This window comes from Sciurus carolinensis, unplaced genomic scaffold (genome assembly GCF_902686445.1).
Source record: "Sciurus carolinensis unplaced genomic scaffold, mSciCar1.2, whole genome shotgun sequence".
NCBI classification, from domain to species: Eukaryota; Metazoa; Chordata; class Mammalia; order Rodentia; family Sciuridae; genus Sciurus; species Sciurus carolinensis.
In genome coordinates this window covers 663,491-682,591 of record NW_025920205.1, presented here as the reverse complement: position 1 = coordinate 682,591, position 19,101 = coordinate 663,491, and the positions used below count along the sequence as shown (strand labels likewise).

The following is a 19,101-nucleotide window of genomic DNA, read 5'->3' as shown; positions in this document are numbered from 1 at the left end:
ACCCCACCCACTTCACTCTGGCTTCTCTTGAGGTGTAGGGTGGGTAGCAGTCATGAGCCCCATCTGTTTGCACCCCTCTGGCCCAGACCAATATGTCCCAGGACCTATCATTGCCCCATCCTTGAAACTTCTTCAAAGACAGCATATGTGGGGGGGCAGGTTGATGGCAGTGGTGGGGCAGGAGCCTGTGTTTGCAGCATGGAGCCCACCTAACTGCCCTCCCACCACCATTTGTCAGGCCCTGCACCCCTGCCTCAACTCACCCTCCACCTGACCCTCTCCTCATGAAGGGCCAGGGCACACTTTGTAGCATCTGTGTCTCATCAAAGAAGAGTGACAAGGCTCCCTGGGGAGCCCTTTTCTGTCCTGATGCCAGGGCTCCCCTGCAAAGAGCCGGCCTGGCCCCAGAGTTGCTCCCCTGTCTCTGCCAGAAGTGGGAGATGCTCCCAGTACAGACTCCAGAGTTGGAGGCCCCTGTGTACTTGGCTTAAACTCACTCTCTCTCCCAAGCACTGTCCTAGCATTGGAAACCAACCTTTGGGCAGTAAGAGCAGCCCCAAGAGGCAGCAGGGGAACAGACCCTGGGAATACGCATGTGTCTTGCATGTGGCCAAGATTTAACTGCCAAGTCCGGAGATGCTGCTGAGTACACAGGTCACCAGGGAGTGCAAACCTCAGCCATGGCATGAGGAGAATTGAAGATCAAGACATCAAGCATCAGTGTAGGAAATCAGGAGTGTCACCCACTGCTGGGGGGATGTAAATGGTGCAGCCCCTTTGGAAGATGATCTGACAGCTCCCCAAAAGTTAAACATGGAATTATGTAATGCCCCAACATTTCCACTTCCTGAGACATCCCCAAGAAAAGTGAAAACATGTGTCCACACAAAAACTTGTGCATACATGCCCAAAGCAGCTTAGATCATAACAGCCAAACTGGAAGGCACATCAAATGTCCATCTACAGATGAACAGTTAACAACAAAAAGTGGTACAGGAGCTGGGGACATGGTTCAGTGGCATAACACTTGCTTGGCTGGAGTGAAGACATGGGATTCATCCCCAGTGCTGAAAAAAAGGAAAAGTGGTCTGTGTGTCCAGAAGCATGTGATTCTACCACATGTGAGTTCAGGCCACAAGTGAATGGGATGTGAAAACAGTGAAATGAAGGAAGCCTGGAATGAAAGATGACACTGACAGAAAAAAAAAAGGATAGGTAGATCTTGGGGGGTCCCCAAGGCTGGGTCCAGAGATGGGCATGGCTATGCACCCCACGACTGCTCCACCTACAACCTGACAGAGGCCTGATCTCCATGCTATGCCTCAGAGTCTGTGCCAAGACCAGGCTCATAATAGGTCCTCAGCTTACACCTGTGAGGAAATGCTGTCTCAGGCATCAGTGTAACTAGGAAGGAACCCAGGAGCTCATGGGGAGGGACTTTACTGGGTGACCTGGGCAAACACCACCCACTCATAGGCACAGTTGGAGAGATTCTTGGCAAGATGTGTGGAAACCTAAGTTAGTTGACTTAAACTGTAGCAAAAGCCTCTCTTTGTAAAAGTGCTGGAGGAAAGGAGCCTAATGTCCCCTAAAATTAGCACCACTTTTCAGGTGTGGAGTGTGAGACTCCTCCTGCCCTGTCTTGTTCAGTCATGTGAGGGGGAGGGAGACCCTGCACTGTATTTGGTCTCTCACCTCTTCTTCCATTCACCTATCTAGTCCACACCAGCAGACAGCCAGTCCCTGGCTGATGACCACTTGACTTAGATTTTTTCTCACATTTGTTGCAGTAATAGACATTGTGCAGTAGATTACAGGAGTTTTCCAACACTTTATTATAAAACAGGGCTTGCATTAGGTGACTTCAAGCCCTGTAGCTAATGTGAAGTGTTCTGAGCCTGATCCGTGTAGGCCGGGCTGAGTTGTGTTGTCTGGAAGCTGGTGTGTTCAATGAATTTCCACCTGTGGTATTTTCAACTTAATGGTGGGTGTGTCAGAATGGGACCCCATGGTAAGGCCCAGAGCATCCATATTCATCATTTGTGTGAAAGTGGTCTGCACACTGGGGACAGAGAGAGGAAAAGATGAGGAAGGACCCTGCTCTTCAGAACTGACATTCCGCAGCAATGTCTTCTGATTGTGACATTGATGAGAAAGCACAAGATATGACAGAGAGTGACCCAGGTTGTGTGTGGAGGGGCAGCTATTTTAACTGGGCCAGTCCATGAAGGCGTTGCTGAGGACATGACTTTGGCCTGAGACTTGGGAGTAACTTTCCAGGTAGAGGGCATGGTCGGCATAAAGGCACTCACATGGTGGCCATCCAGAAGCAGTAGGAGACAAATTTGGCAGAGGTGGAACAAGCCCCAGACAGCACAGTGAGAGGAGAGGACACCAGGGCTGATCACTCTGTAGGCCATGATGAGGATCCAGGTCTGGTTGGGAGCTGGACAAGCATGCTGCTTCATGGAACAGAGTGTGCACAATGCATGTTCTGTGTCATATCAAACCCTTCTGGTGTTTGCATCCATCAAGTTGAACTTGAGTTCTGCCCTGCACTTGTCTGGGCAGGATGTTTCCTTGGCTCATCATCTGTTGGTGACCCAGCCAGGGCCACTTTGGTCAGAAACCTCTAGGAAGTCAGACCTGCACTCACAGAAGCCCCACTACAAAGGCCTGTGATACCTGAGGGAAGCAAAGGGGAGAGAGGGCCATCCCTTCTCCAAGGGCTATCACTGGTCTGGGCTGGGGAACCCTTGCCTGTGTAGATCAATTAAGGAGCAAGAGGACTCAGTACTAGTAAGATGATTCTGCAAGACATCTCCAGAATATTCTGGAAAGATTGTGGAGCTAAAAGTAAAAGATCAGACTGTAAAGTTAGGGGAGAATTGTGACCAGGAGGAAGGAAAGTTAACCCAGCAGGGCTGATTGCAAGGGCAAAACTCATGATGTGGCAGGGACTGTGGCAACAGAGGAAGTGCTGAGAAGCCTGAAACTGCAGGTAGGTACTGGTGGTACTGGGACAGGTGGCCATGTGGTGGTGTTTGGGGGAGGGGATTTGGTTGTGATATGAAAGACCTAAAGTGAAAGCTGTCAAGTAGTACTCTGACCCTCAGATCTTCTCCCCACCCTGAACCTCCTCATCAATCCTTTTACTCCTATCTCACAAAGGGTAGGTCTTAGAAAAGTCCATGTAATAGTGACTTCAACCCAAGTACATATTTGCATTCTGTTTTGAGAACAAAATGTCCATGGCCAATAATGAAGCTTTATGAAATCATCAGGGACCACAGATTTTTCCTATTTCTGCTACACTATAGATGACTTCCACCCCATGGCCACTTCATTCTCCAAAATGGCTACTGAGCACCAGCCAAAGTGTCTACATTCCAGGAAGTCAGAAAGAGGAATACAATCAGAGCACAAAAGCATAGCTTCCCATGTATCTGCTCTCTACCTTCAAATCTTACACAGATGTATTCTGATATGATGGCCTTCACTTCATCATATAACCTTGACCTAGTACCAAGGAGAGTGACAAATTCATCTTCCTCTTAGGAAGTCAAGTGTCTACCTAAACTGGGGGTACTCTTTCCAAGGAACAAGAGGAGACCAGATATGAACTGGGAAACAAGCAGTTCCTTCTAGACCCCAGATTTTGTCTCTCTCAATATCTTGGAAGGAAACTGGCACCAAGGCTCAGCATTGCCTCAAAGCCCCCTCCTTTTTCTGACTAATCACCATGATTTTCAACCCATTCCTGAGGCCCACATCTGACCACGATAAAGAATCTGGTCCTGAAACCTCCTTGAGGACTGTGCACTGAATGAGAATCACCCCCTGTGACACACAGAAGAGCATAAGAGCATATGGGGACCTGACGACACACACCAGTGCCCATGTCCAGCAATGAGGAAGCATCAGGCAATTTAAATTACAAGACTTTTTAGAAGTGTGACCTTGACAGGAGGGCTCTTGATGTGGATATCTGAATCCTATTAATGAGATATACTTATCCCTGGTATCCCTCAATATCCCTCTTGAGCTATCTTTTCCAGTTAGGCTGAACCCAGAGTGATGATAAACATAGAAAAAAATAGGGAGAGTTTTGTTAAGAAGGAGTGACAGAATTCCTTCTCAAATGGACTTAAGTTTTGATTGGGGACTTACTGGCTCAAGTAGCAACAAAGGGAAGAGCTGCAGTCACAGCTAGATCCAGGAGATTAAATGATGTGTTCAGAAAACCCTCCAATTCTTTTTTTTTTTTATTGTAAACAAATGGGATACATGTTGTTTCTCTGTCTGTACATGGCGTAAAGGCATACCATTTGTGTAATCATAAAGTCACATAGGGTAATGTTGTTTGATTCATTCTGCCATTTTTCCCTTCCCCCCCTCCCCTCCCACCCTTCCCCTCCATCTATACAGTCCTTCCTTCCTCCATTCCTGCCCCCCTCCCTAAACCCAACTCCAACCCCAACACTAACCCTTCCCACACCCCATTATGTGTCATCATCCACTTATTAGCGATATCATTCTTCCTTTGGTTTTTTGAGATTGGCTTATCTCACTTAGCATGATATTCTCCAGTTTCATCCATTTGCCTGCAAATGCCATAATTTTATCATTCTTTATGGCTGAGTAATATTCCATTGTATATATATACCACAGTTTCTTTATCCATTCATCAATTGAAGGACATCTAGGTTGGTTCCACAATCTGTCTATTGTGAACTGAGCAGCTATGAACATTGATGTGGCTGTATCACTGTAATATGCTGATTTTAAGTCCTTTGGGTATAGGCCAAGGAGTGGGATAGCTGGGTCAAATGGTGGTTCCATTCCAAGTTTTCTAAGGAAACTCCACACTGCTTTCCAGAGTGGCTGCACTAATTTGCAGCCCCACAAGCAATGTAAGAGTGTACCTTTCTCCCCACATCCTTGCCAACACCTGTTGTTGCTTGTATTCTTGATAATTGCCATTCTAATTGGGGTGAGATGGAATCTTAGGGTGGTTTTGATTTGCATTTCTCTTATTACTAGAGATGTTGAACATTTTTCCATATGTTTGTTGATTGCTTGTATACCTTCTTCTGTGAAGTGTCTATTCATTTCCTTAGCCCATTTGTCAGTTGGATTATTTACATTCTTGGTGTAGAGTTTTTTGAGTTCTTTATAGATTCTGGAGATTAGCGCTCTATCTGAAGTATGATTGGCAAAGATTTTCTCCCACTCTGTAGGCTCTTTCTTCGCATTGCTGATAGTTTCCTTTGCTGAGAGAAAGCTTTTTAGTTTGAATCTATCCCAGTTATTAATTCTTGCTTTTATTTCTTGTGCTATGGGAGTCCTGTTGAGGAAGTCTGGCCCTAAGCCGACATGTTGAAGCTCTGGACCTACTTCTTCTTCTATAAGATGCAAGGTCTCTGGTCTGATTCTGAGATCCTTAATCCATTTTGATTTTAGTTTCGTGCATGGTGAGAGATATGGGTTTAGTTTCATTCTGTTGCATATGGATTTCCAATTCTCCCAGCACCATTTGTGGAAGAGGCTATCTTTTCTCCATTGCATATTTTTGGCCCCTTTGTCTAGTATGAGAAAATTGTATTTATTTGGGTTTGTGTCCGTGTCCTCTATTCTGTACCATTGATCCACCTTTCTATTTTGGTACCATTACCATGCTGTTTTTGTTACTATTGCTTTGTAGTACAGTGGAAGATCTGGTATTGCGATACCCCCTGCTTCACTCTTTCTGCCAAGGATTGCTTTAGCTATTCTGGGTTTTTTATTCTTCCAGATGAATTTAATAATTGCTTGCTCTATTTCTGTAAGGTACATCATTGGGATTTTAATTGGAATTGCATTGAATCTGTATAGCACTTTTGGTAGTATGGCCATTTTGACAATATTAATTCTGCCTATCCAAGAACATAGGAGATCTTTCCATCTTCTAAGGTTTTCTTGAATTTCTTTCTTTTGTGTTCTGTAGTTCTCATTGTAGAGGTCTTTCACCTCTTTTGTGAGATTGATTCCCAAATACTTTATTTTCTTTTGAAGCTATTGTGAATGGGGTAGTTTTCCTAATTTCTCTTTCTGAAAATTCATCGCTTATGTATAAAAATGCCTTAGATTTATGTGCATTGATCTTATATCCCGCTACTTTACTGAATTCACTATGAGATCTAAAAGTTTTCTGGTGGAATTTCCTGGTTCCTCTAAGTATACCATCATATCATCAGCAAATAGGGATAGTTTGAGTTCTTCTTTTCCTATTCGTATCCCTTTAATTTCTTTGGTCTGTCTAATTGCTCTGGCTAGAGTTTCAAGGACGATATTGAATAGAAGTGGTGAAAGAGGGCATCCCTGCCTTGTTCCAGTTTTTAGAGGGATTGCTTTCAGTTTTTCACCATTTAGAATGATATTAGCCATGGGTTTAGCGTAGATGGCCTTTACAATGTTAAGGAATGTTCCCACTATCCCTATTTTTTCTATTGTTTTGAGCATGAAGGGGTGCTGTATTTTATCAAATGCTTTTTCTGCATCTATTGAAATAATCATGTGATTCTTGACTATTGATATGGTGAATGACATTTATTGATTTCCTGATGTTGAACCAACCTTGCATCCCTGGGATGAAACCCACTTGATCATGGTGCACTATCTTTTTAATATTTTTTTGTATGCGATTTGCTAAAATTTTGTTTAGAATTTTTGTGTCAATGTTCATTAAGGATATTTGTCTGAAATTTTCTTTCCTCGATGTGTCTCTGTCTGGTTTAGGAATCAGGGTAATATTGGCTTCATAGAATGAGTTTGGGAGAGTTCCCTCTTCTTCTATTTTCTGGAATACTTTGAAAAGTATTGGAATGAGCTCTTCTTTAAAAGTTTTGTAGAACTCGGCTGAGAACCCATCTGGTCCTGAACTTTTCTTTGTTGGAAGGCTTTTGATGACTTCTTCTATTTCATTACTTGAAATTGGTCTATTTAAATTGTGTATGTCCTCCTCGTTCAGTTTAGGCAATTCATATGTCTCTAGAAACCTGTTGATGTCTTCGAAATTTTCTATTTTGTTGGAGTATAGATTTTCAAAATAGCTTCTAATTATGTTTTGTATTTCAGTCGTGTCTGTTGTGATATTTCCTTGTTCATTCCGAATTTTAGTGATTTGGGTTTTCTCTCGTCTTCTCTTTACTAGTGTGGCTAAAGGTTTATCAATTTTGTTTATTTTTTCGAAGAACCAACTATTTATTTTGTCAATTTTTTGTATTTTTTCTTTCGTTTCAATTTCGTTGATTTCAGATCTGAGTTTAACTATTTCCTGTCTTCTACTACTTTTGGTGTTGGTCTGTTCTTCTTTTTCTAGGACTTTGAGCTGTAGTGTTAGGTCATTTATTTGTTGAGTTTTACTGCTTTTATTAAATGTGCTCCATGAAATAAATTTTCCTATAAGTACTGCTTTCATAGTGTCCCAGAGATTTTGATATGATATTTCTTTGTTCTCCTTTACCTCTAAGAATTTTTTAATTTCCTTCCTAATATCTTCTGTTATCCATTCATCATATAATAGCATATTGTTTAATCTCCAGGTGTTGGAGTAGTTTCTGTTTTTACTCTCATTTATTTCTAACTTCAATCCATTATGATCTGATAGAATACAGGGTAGTGTCTCTAACTTCTTGTATTTGCTGACATTAGCTTTGTGGCATAATATATGGTCTATTTTAGAGAAGGATCCATGTGCTGCTGAGAAGAAAGTGTATTCGCTCTTGGTTGGATGGTATATTCTATAAATGCCTGTTAAGTCTAAATTATTGATTGTGTTATTGAGATCTATGGTTTCTTTATTCAATTTTTGTTTGGAAGATCTGTACTGTGGTGAAAGAGGCATGTTAAAATCACCTAGTATTATTGTGTTATCGTCTATTTGGTTTCTAAAATTGAGAAAAATTTGTTTAACATACATGGATGAGCCACTGTTTGGGGCATAGATGTTTATGATTGTTATATCTTGCTGATTTATGCTTCCCTTAAGCAGTATGAAATGTCCTTCTTTATCCCTTCTAACTAACATTGGCTTGAAGTCCACATTATCTGAAATGAGGATGGATACTCCAGCTTTTTTGCTGAGTCCATGTGCATGGTATGTTTTTCCCCATCCTTTCACCTTTAGTCTATGGGTATCTCTTTCTATGAGGTGAGTCTCTTGCAGGCAACATATTGTTGGATCTTTCTTTTTAATCCAATCTGCCAGTCTATGTCTTTTGATAGATGAATTCAGGCCATTAACATTCAGGGTTATTTTGAGATATGATTTGTATTCCCAGTCATTTGGTTCATATTTAAAATTTTATTTATTTATTTATTTATTTTTTTGACACATCTTGGTTCCTCCTTTATTTGACAGTTCCTTTAGGATAATTCATCCCTTTGCTGATTTGCTTCTTTGTTTTTTATCTCTTCCTCATGAAATATTTTGCTGAGAATGTTCTGTAATGCTGGCTTTCTTTTTGTAAATTCTTTTAGCTTTTGTTTATCATGGAATGATCTTATTTCATCATCAAATTTGAAGGTAAGTTTTGCTGGGTATAAGATTCTTGGTTGGCATCCATTTTCTTTCAGAGCTTGAAAAATGTTGTTCCAGGCCCTTCTAGCTTTTAGGGTCTGGATTGAAAAATCGGCTGATATCCGTATTGGCTTCCCCCTGAATGTAATTTGGTTCTTTTCTCTCACAGCCTTTAAAATTCTGTCTTTATTTTGTATGTTAGGTATTTTCATTATAATGTGCCTTGGTGTGGGTCTGTTGTAATTTTGTGTATTTGGAGTCCTATAAGCCTCTTGGACTTGATTTTCCATTACATTCTTCAGATTTGGGAAATTTTCTGATATTATTTCTTCAAATAGATTATTCATTCCTTTCGTTTGTTTCTCTAAGCCTTCCTCAATCCCAATAATTCTCAAATTTGGTCTTTTCATGATATCCATAGTTCTTGGAGATTCTGTTCATGATTTCTCACCATCTTCTCTGTTTGTTCAACTTTGTTTTCGAGGATAAATATTTTTTCTTCAATATCTGAAGTTCTGTCTTCCAGCTGTTCTATCCTATTGGTTATGCTTTCTATGGAGTTCTTAATTTGGTTTATTGTTTCCTTCATTTCAATGATTTCTGTTTGGTTTTTTTTCAATATCTCTAAATCTTTATTGAAATGATCTTTTGCTTCCTGAATTTGCTCTGTTAACTGTCGATTGGTGCGATTGTTCAATGCCTGCATTTGCTCTTTCATCTCATCGTTTGCTTCCCTAATCATTTTAATTATGTACATTCTGAACTCCCTTTCGGTCATTTCTTCTGCCATGCTGTCATTGGATTTTATTCATGTAACATCTAGATTTGTTTGGGGCATTTTCTTCCCTTGTTTTCTCATATTGTTCAGGGATCAGTGGGTCATTAAGATATTGCAGATTTCCTCTATCAACTTCTAATGTCCCTGAAGATTGCTAGTATTTCCCCTCTTATCCTTCAGTAGCCTGAAGTCTTGTAGGAGGTTGATAATGCAGAGCTCCATGAAGAAGCTGCCTCTCTAGGGGTGGTAACCCTCAGGTGGCGTATATTCCCTGCTAGTGGGCAGAGGTGCCTCCACTTGTTGACCAATGGTCATCCAATGAGGAACTAGACTGCGGGCTGAGGCAAGGCCTGTTTGTGCCTGTGTCTCTGGTTTTACCGTCCCTGTGGGAAAACCTCCCCCGGCCGGGAAGAGTCACTCGGTGGGGACGTCTCGCTGGTCAGTTGCCCTCCTAGAGGTTCCCCTCAATCTACAACTACCACCTGGGCTGGGCTGTCTTCCTCTGCAACGATCCCAGGGGCCTGGACCTACGTCCTGGGCCTGGGAGCCTCACCCTTCGCAGGCGAGTCTTCTTAGGCTGCCTCTCCCAGAGAATCTGCCTGCTGCCCTGGAAACTTCGCTCTGCCCCTAGGCGTGTCTCTGTGCGGCTCTTCCAGCAAGACGCCACCTAGCTCCTGGGACCCTGCTCCGCACCAATTGCCTGGCTATGCAGCCCCTCCCCTGAGCCACCACCTGGAGCCCTGTACAATAGCTCCGAGACCCAGAGACCTGCCACACACCTCCTCCTCCAGACAGCCGCCCGGTTTCCGATGCAGTCACTAGGAGTCCAAACAACTCACTTCGGGTCTCCTCCTCCTGCCAACCACCCGTAGCCCTAGGCAGTCACTCCAAGTCCAAGTGACCACCCTGTTCCTCCTCCTCCTCCTTGGGGTAGCCCCCTGGGTGTTCAGGAGCGGTGGCTCCGAGACCAAGTGACTCACCACACTCCTCCTCCAGGCAGGCCACCGGTTTTCAGAAGTGGTCGCTTTTAGTCCAATCAACTCACCACTCGCCTCCTCCTCTGGCAACCGCCTGTGGTTCTGATGCAGTCACTCCCAGACCAAGCATCCCACCGCTCTCCTCCTCCAGACAGGCCACCAGTGTTCTGCAGCAGCTGCTCCGAGTTCAAACAGCTCACCACGCAGCTCCTCCTCCGGCAACTGCCCGTGGCTCTGATGCAGTCACTCCCAGGTCAAGCAACCCGCCGCGCTCCCCCAATTCCCCCGGGCAGTCCCCCGGTGCTCAGAAGTGCCTACTCTGAGTTCAAACAGCTCACCACACAGCTCCTCCTCTGGCAACCGCCTGTGGCTCTGATGCAGTCACTCCCAGACCAAGCATCCCGCCGGGCCTCTCCTTCTCCTCCAGGCAACTCCCCGGTGTTCAGAAGCGGTCGTTCTGGGTACAAACAGCTCGCCACGCAACTCCTCCCCAGGCAGCCGCCCGGAGCCCCAGCAGCTGCTCGAGTCCAAGCGCTGTGCTGAGCCCCCTCCTCTACGATGATCCTAGTTGTCCGTGTTTACCACTCCGGTGGGGGGGAGGGGCGTCTCACCGAGCAACTCCACTTCACAAATTCCCTGCGTTCCGGGACTTCCACCCCATCCAGGATGCCTCTCCAACAGGAGAGACTCACCTGGCAGCTTTGAGTTGGTCCCAAGTCTCTCACTATCTCCTCTTTTGAATCTTGCGTCCTGGAGCAACGTGAAATGCAGCCGCCCTCTAGTCCGCCATCTTGGCCCGCCTCCCCTCCAATTCTTGACTTCCCTCTATCTTGGCTTCATTGTCTGGCAGGTTCTGCCCTTGTACTGACAAAGGTACCCAACACCTCTTAGTTAAATGCTGCCACCTGGCAAGCACCTCCATCATAAATCCCTACAAAAAGCATGGGATTCACAAAGATTGGGTCACCCTGTGATCACCTGGAATGGAAGAAACTTGTGGGCCATATCCATCTCATATGGAGTATCTTTCCATAGTCCACCAAATCTTCAGAATTGAAAGGAGCCCGCACAGCTGATGATAGAGCAAATCCTTCCTCCTGCTGTGCCCAATCAGATCAGGCCTTCTGTCCTGTCCCTGGGAAGCTCTTTCCCAGAGGAAATAAGGGACCCCAGAAACCTGGTTCTTCTGACAAATCCACATCAGAATCCTGGTCTCTCTGGTTCCCAACTGGGACATCTCTTACCACACTCCCGCCAGGGACTGGGAGCAGCAAGTCTCTGCTCAGAAGAGCCTGACCACTGAAGCTGCAGCACAGAGCACTTCCAAGACTGGTGCCCTGTGCCCAGGCAGCTGGAGTGCCTGCCTCAGCCTCCTGGGCACCCTCTTGATGCCATCTCTTGTAAGCTATTGAGAAATGGTACCCAGCAATGAAGATTATAGTTTCATGTCATGTCTTTCTCAGTTTCTCTGCAAGCTCTTCTGCTTTTCCAGTTTGTGTGTCCCTCTTCTGCTCATTTCTTTGGCTCTGCATAAATGTTTGGATTTCACACTAAACATTTCTAAAGTACCTACACTAGACTAGGGTACTACTGGGTTCCCAGGATACAAAGGTGCAAACAACAAGGAGCTCCATCCAGTTGGGAAAACTGGTTTAAGGTAGAGCTGGCTGATCTCACAGAGACAGAGGCTTCAAGGAGCCCCAGGAGGTTTCATGGCCAGGGTTCAGGGTCTAGATCCAACACCCACCACTGTCAGGTGCCACCTTTCATACAGTGACTCAAGGATCCAAGGTCCTTGCTTCTTTTTTCACCATCAATTCCTAGGACTGTAGAATCCTCCAGATGCTCTGATTTTTGACTGGGAGAGGGAAGAGGAGACATAGAGAGGGTGTTGCCTTGGAGGTGTCTCTGGACCAGGCCTGTAAGATGCTGGCATCTCCTCCCACCACATCTTCTGGTTGGTCTATGGCCCACAGCAGCCCACAGCTGCAAAGCAGGTTCTCAAACAGATCCCTGGGGTCTGGCATCATTGTCTGGCAGATTCTGCCACAGAGAGCACCAAACACTAGGTATACCATGATTTTTTACACATGTATACCTAGGATAAAGTTTGATGTATACATTGGGCACAATAAGAGATTAACAACAACAACAAACAATAAAATAGAACAATTATAACAGCAGAGAGTAATAAAATTAGCATCAATGCTCTTGCATCTTTGGCGACATTAAGAAAAATAAGGGCTATTTAAACACAAGCACTACAAGACTGAGACAGTCAATCAGATAACTGACATGTCTACTAAGCAACTAACAGGCAGGTAGTCCATACTGCAAGGATATACCAGACAAGGGGTGAGTCACACCCAAGGCAGGATGGGGTAAAACTGCAGGACATCACATCACACTGCACAGAACTGCATGTAATTTAAAATGATGAATTATTTGTTTCTGAAAATTTTTATTTAATTTTTTCTGACAGTTGTGCATAAGTGAAACCATAGAAAGTGTACAGAAGGGTGAGATCAATTGTATCCCCACCCCTGCCTCCCACTCCTGTTTTGAAGAGCAGGATTTGTTTTGATACAATCATAATTAATACATATTCAGTAATCAACTTATGTCAAAAATTATACCAAGCTCCTTGCTATTAAACTCTGCAGATGGTTTCTGATACAAATATTTATGAGTCTTGTTTCAGTGGCATATGGTCCAAGAGGTGAGAGCAACATGGGTGATGGATGTGACTCCTCTCCCATGTATGTCTCTGCCCCTCCCTGCTGCTTCTGGATTGTCAGTGCTCCTCCCATCTCTGCCAAAATGCCAGTGGGATTGGCAGCCGGCCTGTGGGTGGTCCCCTCCAGAGACCCAGACATGGGCTCCATTGTGTTTCATGACCTGGATAGGTGAGAAGTTTGGGGAAAGTGGGAAACAGAGGGAGGTGCAAAGGAGAGGGGAGGAGTCCAGAGGGGCAGGGTGTGTGGAGAATAGGACTGTCTCAGTCTCAGTTTCTTTTTACCTGTCCCCTTCAGATACACCAACATGTCTGAATGGATAAATAAGATGGACTCTCTATGTCCAGTGCATATTAATCATAAAAAGGAATGAAGTCATCCATGCTCCATGGATAAACCTTAGAAATACACTAAGAAATTAAAGATAGACACACAGATGGTGTGGTCTGGCTCCAACTGGATGAAGTGTCTAGCCTAAACACATTCATGAAAGCAGTGCAGCTTGGTGTTGCCAGGGGTTGGAGGGTGGAGGACTCGAGAGAGAGTCTAGCAGGTGTGGGGCACACTCTATGGATGGAGATGCTCTGAGACTAGATGGTGGTCATGGATGCACAACTTTGTGCTTTCCCAAGACCTCTGAGCTCATGCACAGGATGTGTGTCCTGAGCGAAAGAGAAGATTGCTTTGAACGGGTGTATTTAATGGTGTGGGAGTTAAACTGCAATTAAGCATGTATCTGCAAATGCACCATCACTGGAGTTTGTCACATGCTGAGCATTACTGTGTCTGGTGCAGGGGCACAGTGATGCCACACGGGGTTAGGTAAGCAGATCCTAGCTCACCAGACTGGTTACAGTTTTTCAGGGTTGATGTGACTCAATTGGATTTTACCTTAGAGTAGTTGCAGAGTCTTCTCAGCCCTCAGATGCTTGCCAGGATGAAGAGACTCCTAACCTGGAAGACTATCCCTAATGGAACATTCTGTGCAGACATGGGCCCTGGTGACTCTGGCAGGGCTGACTTTCTCATTTTTCTAAAGGAAGGTTCACAAATGTTAGTGGCCATGAACTCCCAGGACCACCCTGGAACTTCTTCATGATGTGATCACAAGGATGGAAATGTATTTGTCAGGAACCAGGCTGGAGGGGTTGTGTCCTCCCCAGTTCTGTATCTCCAACCCCTCCACTCATCTTGAGTATCATCATGTCTTCCTCTGCCCATCACCTGAGGCCATTTTATCTGTGTGTTCTGCTAAAGGGAAGGACCAGCAGTGGCCACCTTGGCCACCCACCAGTCACCAGACTAGATGAGTGTGGACGAGAAGCCCATGAGCTCTGTCCCCAGTCTGTGGATGCTCACTGGGTTGGGTGCCTTCAACATCTGGCAGAGAGGAAGCACTCTTGCTCTTGAAAGATAAACTATTTTTCAACATGACTGACGTGTTATGTTTGGATGTGAGGTGACCCCCAAATGCTCACATTAGACAATGTAGCAGTGTTCAGAGGTGAAATGATTAGATCACAAGAACCAAAACCTGATTAGTGGGTTAATACATTTGATGGGCTTGAAGACTGCTGTACTGGGTGCTAACTGTAGGCAGGTGGGACATGGCCAAGAAGGTAGGTCTCTGGGGCTTTCCCTTGGGGACTGTATTTTGTCCTGAAAGCTCCTCCCTTTCTCTCTGCTTCCCAGTTGCCTGAACTGAGCAGCACTCCTCTGCCACACCCTGCCACCATGCTGATCTGCCTCACCTCAGGCCCAGAGCAGTGGAGTAAGGCCAACCATGCACTAAGACCTGTGAACCCAGGAGCCCAAGTAAACTTTTCCTCCTGTAAATTGTAATTGTCAGGTTTATGTGTCACAGTGATGAATAGCAGATGAGCACAGGCCCCTGCAGACAGCCAACTCATTCATTTGGACTCAACTAGGAAAGACTGATGCCTGTCCCTCCCTGAGAGGGGCACACAGACACACAGAGCTTCACCAGCAATGTGGACCCAGCACTGTTTCTGTCTCATAAGCCCCCTGTGAATCATAGTCCTTACTATCCCTGGGATGGCTCCAGGTCTGCCTCACAGACCCTCACAGCACACCTGCCTCATTCCAATGCTTTGCAGCCTTCACTCATTAATGGTCATGATGGCCCAGGGAGGCACACATTCTCACCCCTGCTCCACACCTAAGGATATGGAGGTGAAGGAAAGTTACTTAAATCACCCATGAAGACACATTTGGCAAGAGTGGCAGCCAGGATGGGAGTTATAGGTTTGCTTTCCTAAGACATTCTGAGAACTGGTCTGCTGAGTAGACTAGACACACTGTCCCTACTGCTACCTGGGGAGGCTCATTATGTGTCTTGACCTCCATGAATTCAGTTTAACCTGTGGCCAAGTGCAGGGACCTGAGTAAGCACAGATGCTCCTGACAAGTTCTGGGAAAAATGTGGAGGGACTGAAACCCTCCATGTCTGTGGAGGGCGTGGGTGCTGGCCAGCCCCAAGGAGGGCAGTTCATCTAATGGAATTGAAGCTGTGGAGACTCCAGGGACCAGAAACACATCTTTGGTGTATCCTCAGCAAAAATGCCACAGGACACATGTCCAAAGAAGCCCACCACAGAACTGTGACAGAGGGAAAGACCTGGAGATGTTCCAAGAAGCCTCTTACAGGAGACAGATAAGTACCAGGGGAAGCCTGCAATCCACTGTGACTATCGGGATGAAGCCATATCCAGCAAAATCAGACACAAAAGAAAGTACGTGAAGTCGGAATCAGGTAAAACTCAGACCTGCAGTCAGCAAGTGGGATTCGGTGACAAGGAAACAGAGAATCATAGGAAGTCACTGCCTGAGTCAGGAGTGATGACCTTGGAGGCTGTGTTTGGGCAAGGGGACAGAAGGTTTCCGGGAGCACCTGCATTCTGCAGTGGCACCTGAGTGTTCACTTCACCTGCCTATTAATGATCACAAAGGCATATCATGTTCTTCCTTGATATGTTATCTATTGCACAAATTAAATAAAATACAATAAATGATGGTCCCGCAAACATAGGCAGTGGTCTCCTAACCCACCTGGTGGATCCTTAATTTTCCACCAGCTATCCATGACACCCCCTCTGTGCCCAAGTGACTCTAGGTCACTTTGTCCACAACTGCAAATTTGCTTCTGCTCTACTAATCAAAAACAGGGTGCAGCTTCCACAGAAAGACACTTTGGCCTGCACTTGGGGTCAGGGTGTTCAGGAGCAAGTGGCCCTTTCTTGATGGTATGGCCATCCCATGAGCCAGCTCTCCAGCCTCAGCTCCACAAAAGGACTCATTTTCTCCTCTGTGAACAGAGGATATGTTGAGGAAACTGAAAACACTCTGCCTCCCAGGGATGACTGCGTTACTGCAGTTGCCCACAGAAACCTTCTACTGAGGATGTCCCTCGGATTCCCAGCCTATCTCCACCTTCACTGAGGATGAGGCCATTTTCTTCCTGGTGACTATGGAGAATAAATTTATATCTGTACATCGGCTGCACTTGGGGCTCATTTCCCAATGCTTAGCTATTTGCTGTTCTTCTTTCTGTTCTGAGATTGGGGCCACTTTTTGTCCTCCTGGCATGTGTGTGACCGGGGTGGTGGGTGGTTGTCATGTTGGACAAGTACTCTGTGCCTGAATCTGCACAAAGAACCACAAGTGGCCAGAGCTGCTTTGAGGAAATTTGTGGCCACATTCTTTTTTTTCAATTTATTTTTATTGTAAAAAAATGGGATGCATGTTTGTACAAGAATTAAGGCATACCATTTGTGTAATCATACATCTACATAGGGTAATGGTGTTTGATTCATTCTGTAATTTTTTCCTTCCCTCCACCCCTCCCACCCCTCTAATCCTTCTATAAAGTTCCTCCTTCCTCCATTCTTGTTCCCCTCACACCCCCCGTTATGTGTTATCATCTTTTTATAGGCAAGATCATTTGTCCATAAGTTTTTGAGATTGGCTTATCTCACTTACCATGATATTCTCCAATTTCATCCATTTGTCTGCAAATGCCATAATTTTATTATTCTTTATAGCTGAGTATTATTCCACTGTATATATATACCACAGTTTCTTTATCCATTCATCAATTGAAGGACATCTAGGTTGGTTTCACAGTCTGGTTATTGTGAATTGAGCAACTATGAACATTGATGTAGCTGTATCTCTGTAGTATGCTGATTTTAAGTCCTTTGGGTATAGGCCGAGGAGTGGGATAGCTGGGTCAAATGGTGGGTCCATTCCAAGTTTTCTAAGGAATCTCCACACTGCTTTCCAGAGTGTCTGCATTAATTTGCAGCCCCACCAGCAATGTATGAGTGTACCTTTCTCCCCACATCCTCTCCAACACCTATTGTTGCTTGTATTCTTGATAATTGCCATTCTAATTGGGTTGAGATGGAATCTTAGTGTAGTTTTGATTTGCATTTCTCTTATTACTAAAGATGGTGAACATTTTTATGTTTATCTGTTGATTTCATGTAGATCTTCTGTGACGTGTCTGTTCATTTCCTTAGCCCATTTATTGATTGGGTTATTTGTATTCTTTTTCTAATATTTTTTATATTTTACTTTTTTATTGTAAACAAATGGGATACATGTTGTTTCTCTGTTTGTACATGGAGTAAAGGCATACCATTTGTGTAATCGTAAATTTACATAGGGTAATGTTGTTTAATTCAATTATTTTTTTCCTTCCCTCCACCCTGCTCACCCCTCTTTTCACGCTTTAGTCCTTCCTTTCTCCATTCATGCCCCCCTCCTTAACCCTAACTCTAACCCTAACACTAAACCCTCCCACCCCCCATTATTTGTCATCATCCACTTATCAGTGACAACATTTGTCCTTTGGATTTTTGAGATTGACTTATCTCACTTAGCATGATATTCTCCAATTTCATCCATTTGCCTGCAAATGCCATAATTCTATCATTCTTTATGGCTGAGTAATATTCCATTGTATATATATACCACGGTTAATTTATCCATTCATCAATTGAAGGACATCTAGGTTGGTTCCACAATCTGGCTATTGTGAATTGAGCAGCTATGAACATTGATGTGGCTGTATCACTGTAGTATGCTGATGTTAAGTCTTTTGGGTATAGGCCAAGGAGTGGGATAGCTGGGTCAAATGGTGGTTCCATTCCAAGTTTTCTAAGGAATCTCCACACTGCTTTCCAGAGTGGCTGCACTAATTTGCAGCCCCACCAGCAATGTATGAGTGTACTTTTCTCCCCACATCCTCGCCAACACCTGTTGTTGCTTGTACTCTTGAAAATCTCCATTCCATTTGGGGTGAGAAGGAATGTTAGTGTGGTTTTGATTTGCATTTCTCTTATTACTAGAGATGTTGAACATTTTTTCATATGTTTGTTGATTGCATGTATATCTTCTTCTGTGAAGTGTCTGTTCATTTCCTTAGCCCATTTGTTGATTGGGTTATTTGCACTCTTGGTGTAGAGTTTTTTGAGTTCTTTATGGATTCTGAAGATTAGTGCTCTATCTGAAGTTTCACTGGCAAAGATTTTCTACCAATCTGTAGACTCTTTCTTCGCATTGCTGATAGTTTCCTTTCTGAGAGAAAGCTTTTTAGTTTGAATCTATCCCAGTTATTGAATCTTGCTTTTATTTCTTGTGCTATGAGAGTCCTGTTGAGAAAGTCTGGTCCTAAGCTGATATGTTGAAGATCTGGATCTACTTTTTCTTCTATAATCTGCAGTGTCTCTGGTCTGATTCCAAGGTCCATGGTCCATTTTGAGTTTAGTTTCATGCGGGGTGAGAGATATGGTTTTAGTTTCATTCTGTTGCATATGGATTTCCAATTCTCCCAGCACTACTTGTTGAAGAGGCTATGTTTTCTCCATTGTGTATTTTTGGCACCATTGTCTAGTATGAGAAAATTGTATTTATTTGGGTTTGTGTCCGTGTCCTCTATCCTATACCACTGATCTATGTTTCTATTTTGGTACCATAACCATGCCATTTTTTTTTTACTATTGCTTTGTAGTATAGTAGAAGATCTCG

At 44.2% G+C, this 19,101-nt stretch overlaps 1 pseudogene; it reads right to left on the bottom strand.

Moving 5' to 3' along the window:
* The window catches only part of LOC124975012 (ankyrin repeat domain-containing protein 46-like), a 54,811-nt pseudogene extending 42,469 nt beyond the window's left edge, over nt 1-12,342 (bottom strand).
* Nucleotides 12,343-19,101: the final 6,759 nt, after the last annotated feature.